At 35.0% G+C, this 6,738-nt stretch overlaps 1 pseudogene; it reads right to left on the bottom strand.

Moving 5' to 3' along the window:
• Nucleotides 1–5,024: 5,024 nt before the first annotated feature.
• LOC122096948 lies at nucleotides 5,025–5,121 on the bottom strand (annotated as a pseudogene).
• Nucleotides 5,122–6,738: the final 1,617 nt, after the last annotated feature.

The following is a 6,738-nucleotide window of genomic DNA, read 5'->3' as shown; positions in this document are numbered from 1 at the left end:
CTGAAGAAGAAAGAAGGATGGCCAATAGACACATGAAGAAATGCTCAACATCCCTAGCCATAAAAGAAATGCAAATCAAAACAACATTGAGATACCACGTCACACCAGTTAGGATGGCAAAAATCAAGAACTCTGACAACAACAGATGCTGTAGGGGAGGTGGACAGAAGGGAACCTTACTTCACTGATGGTGGGAAAGTAAACTTGTTCAACCACTTTGGAAAGCAGTATGGAGGTTCCTCAAAAGACTTCACATAGAACTCCCCTATGACCCAGCAATCCCACTTTTGGGCATTTACCCAAAAGTTTACAAACAAGACCACATTCAAGCTACCAGCACAACAATGTTTATTGCAGCATTATTTACCATAGCTAAGATCTGGAACCAACCCAGATGCCCCTCAGTACATGAATGGATCCAGAAAATGTGGTATATATACACAATGGAATTCTATGCCTCCATCAGAAAGAATGACATTGCCCCATTTGTTAGGAAATGGAAAAACTTGGAAAAAAATATATTAAGTGAAGTAAGCCAGGCCCAAAGAAACATAGGTCCCATGGTTTCCCTTATTTGCAATATCTAGTATATGTATGAGTCAAGCGGAAAAGGTCAGATAATGTGATGTTAGGAAAATGAACCCTTAGATATGTATTTTAATGTTTTTTTCTTTCATGCATGTGTTTCTAACGCATTTATAAGATTGTTTTTTGTTGCTTTGTATGTCCCTCCTCCGAAGTATAACCCTGCTTTCACTATATTTGATGTCAGTATAACTTGTGGAGGAGATGGGGAAAAACAAGTCGTTTAAGGATACAGGTGGACCTGTTGCAACAATGAGAAGTACAAGTTGTCATGTCCAAAACGAGCTTTACAACTTCGGTGCGGAGTGGGAGGGGGGGGGGAGAAGGATTGCGATTGGGTGGGGGAGGGGGGAACCTGGGAAGGGATGAGAAGGGTAAACAAAGGAGGAGGCTGCAATGCTTGGTAAGAAATGTACGCATTATCCTGCCCATGTAATTGTAACCCCTCTGTATAGTATGCTCACAAATAAAATAGAATTTAAAAAAAGAAAAAAAAATATAACCAATTTAAGAGGTCAAATACGTATTTTGTACTGACAATCATCTTACAGAAATAACTTACTAACTAATTATGTCGGTATCTTCTTACCTAACATACAATAAGAGCTGAAAGCGGTCTCTTTTTCTAAATTAATATTGTAAATGCTTTGATTACGATGATGTTATTTAGACAAATAATATGTACAGAAGGGTGGTTCTACTGAAATGACATGACAGACTCTGATAAATAAAAACATTGCAACACAGTTAGCTTTTTTCAGCCTCACCCTGTCCACACTGGCAAGCAACATTGCAACAGCACATGCACACATATACACATACACACATGTTCGCATATGTACACACACATATGCATGCATGCTAAATTCAGGGTTTATTGTACAAAAAATCCAAATAAAATATTAGTGATTAGGACAAATGATAATATGCCTTATTACAAAATAATACATAAACCATTACCACGCATGTTACATTTTACCTGCCTCTCCACATGTGACCACTTAATTTATTTTTAATTAATTAATTACCCTATTAATTAATTCATTTGTTTGGTGCTAATCCTAGTGCTTGAAATCAGGGCCTGGCTTTGTCCCAGAATTTATTTTTTGTTTCAGTTTTCTCAAGGCTAGCATTTTACTGCTTGTACCACAGCTCGATTTCTAGCTTTTGCTGGTTACTTTCAAATCAGAATCTAATGGACGTTTTTTTTCTTGGTCTGCTTTCAAACAACAATCCTCAGATTTCATCTTTCTTATTAACTAGTACTAAAGACATAAGCCATCAGTGTGGCTTCTACTTTTTCCTCTATAGTTATCTAATGCCCATACTTAGATAGTAATTTTAAAATGAGAGTATAGAAGCAAGATGTACAGTGATGATACTGTCTTGTCAGAAATTCAAGTTAATAATGTAAATTTATTATTACAACCATACACAAAAAATACAATGGTATAGTGTAAGAGAACTCACTATTGAACATATGAGCCTTAGGAGTTTTCTAATAGATCCATTATTTATTGGTACCCAACATTAGAAAAATGTATGAGGCATTGGTACAATAGAAGTCCTTTGCATGACTACATACATTCCTTGTTTTTTTAAAGACACTTGCTTTCATCTAAAAAGTAGGCTTGTCTATTGTCTTCATATGATTTTGATGATTGAAAGTGCTTAGTGAGAAGGTCAAAACGTATAGTAGTCCTTAACTACCAATTCTCATTTTCTTTTTGGAGAATATAATAATCAAATCAATAGTTCAAAATCAGCAAGCAATACTTCAGAATCATGCTTTCAGTGCAAGTGGATCACCAGTAAGAAATCCTCAATACCAATTTCCACAAAGTTTTGTCACAGATACAATCTCCCTGCCTTCTCTAGCTGCTTTACTACCTTCTTATTCCTTCATTGTACAGGAAAAGTATGATTCAACTGATTTCAGTCAGATCTGTTATTAGAATTATCAAGGACTTAATTTATTGTCTGTAATTTTGTCAAAGTTATATCTCTCTACGTAGGCTACTAAAAATGTATTTACTAATTTCAAGTAAATACATAAATTCTATTTCCATCTCTTTTAAATTGCTCTATAAATTGATCAGAGGCATGGATTTTGTGGCTAGCTAGGTCATTACACATCTGTCTCTCTCTTTCTCTCTCCCTTTCTTGGTTCTCATAGATAATATGATTGCTCCATAATTATCCTAATTTATTTTGCTTTTATATTTTTGTTGCATCATTTCACTTTTTGCCCTGTCATTTCCCATATCATTTATATAAAAGGCATTATTTCCTATTTTCTCATTCCTAGAATAAGCTGCACATGAAGACATCACAGGTCCTCATTTTCAGTGTGTACATTTGAATATGGAGGAACATCTTTCCGCTGCTCTCCATCAATTCCCTACTCTCCAGTTAGAATAATTTCGAATAGTAAAATTGGAAAAAGAGAAAATAAATCATGATGAATAAACAGTTGCAGAAAATTCACTAGATATTTCTGACCAGTTCAACCAATGTGAACTATTAGGGAAATACATGGATGCCTCACTCCCACTGGCACTCAAAGTCTCTGGTTAAGCAATTCTTAGGAATATGGGGAACAAGATAAAAAAGTAAGGAATGGTATCAATTGCAAGAAAAAAAATTGGAGAAGGATCCAAGCAAATTTCTTCATTGGGCTGCCAAAAATACTCGGCTTACTGCAGTGTGGAGACTTCTTTCTCAAAAGGCCACTCATGTGAATAGTAGGGATGATGATGAGTATACCCCTCTTCAAGAAGCCTACAGTGGACACTTAGACATTATCAGTGAGTTGATGTCTCAAGCGGCACATGCAATAACTGTATGTAACTGGACACCCCTGCACAGTGCATATACGTGGAATAATACCAGAGTGGCTTCTTTCTTACTTCATCATGATACAGATACCAATGCCCAAACTAAAGGACTCATTTTTTTAAAACATTTTTTTTGGTCTGGTAGTGGGGCCTGAACTCTGGGCCTGGACGCTGTCCCTCAGCTCTTCAGCTCAAGGCTAGCACTCTACCACTTGAGCCACAGCACCACTTCTGGCTTTTTTTTCCTGCTTATGTGGAGCTGAGGAATTGAACCTAGGGCCTCATGCATGCAAGTCAAGCGCTCTACCACTGAGCCATATACCCAGCCCAAATATTTTTGTTTGTTTGTTTTTTATTGTTGTTGTGTTTTATTTTCGGTTGTGGGGCTTGAGCTCTGGGCTAGGGTGCTGTCGCTGTGCTCTTCAGCTCAAGGCGAGAGCTCTACTGCTTGAGCCACAGCGCCACTTTCCCAAACTAAAGAATTTTTTGACACCTTTACATCTTGCTGCTGAGAATTGAGATAACAAAGATACGCTGGATCACCTTCTGTTGAACCATTATATAAAACCAGGCCTGAAGAACAACATAGAAGAAACTGTTTTTGATATTGCCAAAAGGATAACTATGTATCACTACCTCTATGAAGTTGTGATAGGCTATACAAATTGTTCACTGAAGTCCTAATGGTCGGGTTAAGTTTCTTCAATTTCAAAAATGCAAGTCCATCTTTTGTGTCCCTACAAAATATTTTCACAATCCAAATAAGAGCAATATATATATTTTTTTGTCGGTCATGGGGCTTGAACTCTGGGCCTGGGAGCTATCCCTGTGCTCTTCAGCTCAAGGTTAGTGCTCTACCACTTGAGACACAACTCCACTTCCAGTTTTCTAGTGGTTTATTTGAGATAAGTGTACCACAGACTTTCCTTCCCAGGCTGGCTTTGAACCATGATCCTCAGATCTCAGCCTCCTGTGTAGCTAGGATTATAGGCATGAGCCACCAATGCCTGGCAGCACCAGTATTTTACTGTAAAAATTCATGGATTCCGCGGAATTCTTCCAAGTGAATTGCCTGCCTTGGATGTCAAAATGTATTCAATAGTTTTTGTATACATATATAATAATTTCTTCAGAGTTTGTGATTTTTTTAATCAGAAATAATTTTAATTTATCTGTTGAAATGAGTAGTACAGAAACTAAAATATTTCTTGTGCTTGTCTGAAATATATATTTTAAAATATTCTATATTCTATGTTTGCAAAATGTTCATAACTTATTTTATTTTCTCCTTGATATACTTTGAATTCTATATTATTTTATAATATATAGGTTCATTAATGTGTCCTTTCCGATTGCATTCCATATAGAAACAGTTTGCTTCCTTTTTTTCTAGGATTTAATATTATTTTTATTTGGGATAAAATGACAATGTTGTCTAATTTGAAAATATTTGTAAAGTTTATGCTATGAAAACGCCTTTCTGAGGTGAAGATTTAATACACTGATGTCGATGTAAATTATATGAATTACGTGTGTTGTTACACTTGTAATTTTGTAATCAACTTTTTAAAACTGTTTTTCATTTCTTGTATCTGAAGAATGAAAAATATGGAATACTTCTCAAATTTTCATATTATCCTTGTGCAAGTGCCATGTTAATCTCTGTATTGTAATTTAAGTATACATGCTGCTGAAGCGTGTTGTATCCTCTAAATTTAAGTAGTTAATCATGCAATCTTTATACAGGTTTATATCTATGGGTGCATACTTGTAACAAGGAAACTTCATTGTTCCTAACAAAGCTATCGATCTTATTTCCCTAAAACTCTGTGAATAGTGGAAAATTTATATTTATCAGTCGATTGCTCACATTTGCAAAATTTTTTTGTCAATGACTATCTTAAGTCTTTTTATTTGGAATTTGATCATACTCTCAATTATTTATAGATAGGTCCAAAGGTGATGGCTTTTTCAAATACTTATTTATTCAACTGAATTTGCTTTGCGGACCTAATGGATTCAAAGTAAGCGATGCTTAAGAGCTACTTCTAAACTTCTTAAGCTGACATTTTCCCAAATGAGGTATTACAGGAACAAATGTCTACCTGAGCCTTTACACTTCTTCCATGTGGGAACAGCCCAACCAGAATATCTTACTCTGACAGCATACATTGTCTTACTAGAAGAAAACTAATCTTGGTTACAAGGGATCATAGAGAGATGAACAGTTCAAACAGAACTGTTCAGACTAGAAGGTATTTTATCAAAATATAATTGTTTATTATACCTTCCATTTCAAAAGTAGCTAACGCCAAGAAGGTGAAAAAATTGTTCATATGCATGATTACTTAATGTCCTGGCCTGTCTACCATCCAACCAGGCAGGAACTTACACTACTGCCTTTTTATCACCCAATATTTTCATAGTTGCAGGAGAAGTGCATATGTTTCTCCTCGTTATTAGGCATTAAATTGATAATGTTTTAATCACAGTGTTTCCTCTTGCCTCCATGCTGTAAATCTACAAATGGTAAATCTTTAGGTCTAACTCTATCAAACACTGAAGTAGAGATAATGGAATAAAACAGAGTTGCCTTTAGTACAGTAACTACAACAGAATAATACAAAACGTGTGCCTTTTAATTATATTATATATAGTTATATATTTTTTATTTATATGTGCTGATTTTATATTTCACACAATGAAACTTACTAGAATTAGTTGATAATTTGACAAATAAATTGATATTTATTTATTCCAATAAATAGGATTGGAATATAAATAATTAGGTTTAAAATATATATTAGACTATAAAAATATCAATGCAATGTTTTTAGTATAAACTTGTGATACATTCTAACTGTTCTTTGTCTTCTGAATCCACATGGTAAAAAAAAAACAATGTTTTCCTCTAATCAATAATGGATTTTACTCTGCTGCTGTTTATTCTTTTAACTCACTTGTCCTAAACTGTTTTACTCCATATTTCTGAAGCATTCCTACTGATTATGCCCAAATTTTGCTAAGATGTCTAAAAAATATTATTCTTCTGCAATACCCATGCATCCTAGGAACCCAGGTCCCAGTTACCTGCATCATCAGATAACAGGGGCAAAACTTCTCACCAAAGCCCATGCAACATATCAACACAAAGTAATCAACACAAAGACCCATCTCAATTTCGCATTTCCTATATATTTCAGGGCCCCAATTCCTTGAGATGCAGGAATTAGCAGTAAGCAATTGTGAAATACAAGGCTACTTAAAATGAAGGATGAGATAGCAAAATTTGAGAGAAAGTACTGTAATTTAAACA

This window comes from Dipodomys spectabilis, unplaced genomic scaffold (genome assembly GCF_019054845.1).
Source record: "Dipodomys spectabilis isolate Male_0828 unplaced genomic scaffold, ASM1905484v1 ptg000405l, whole genome shotgun sequence".
NCBI lineage: Eukaryota > Metazoa > Chordata > Mammalia > Rodentia > Heteromyidae > Dipodomys > Dipodomys spectabilis.
Note: the sequence above shows the minus strand (reverse complement) of the source record. Positions and strands in the feature narration are given on the sequence as shown.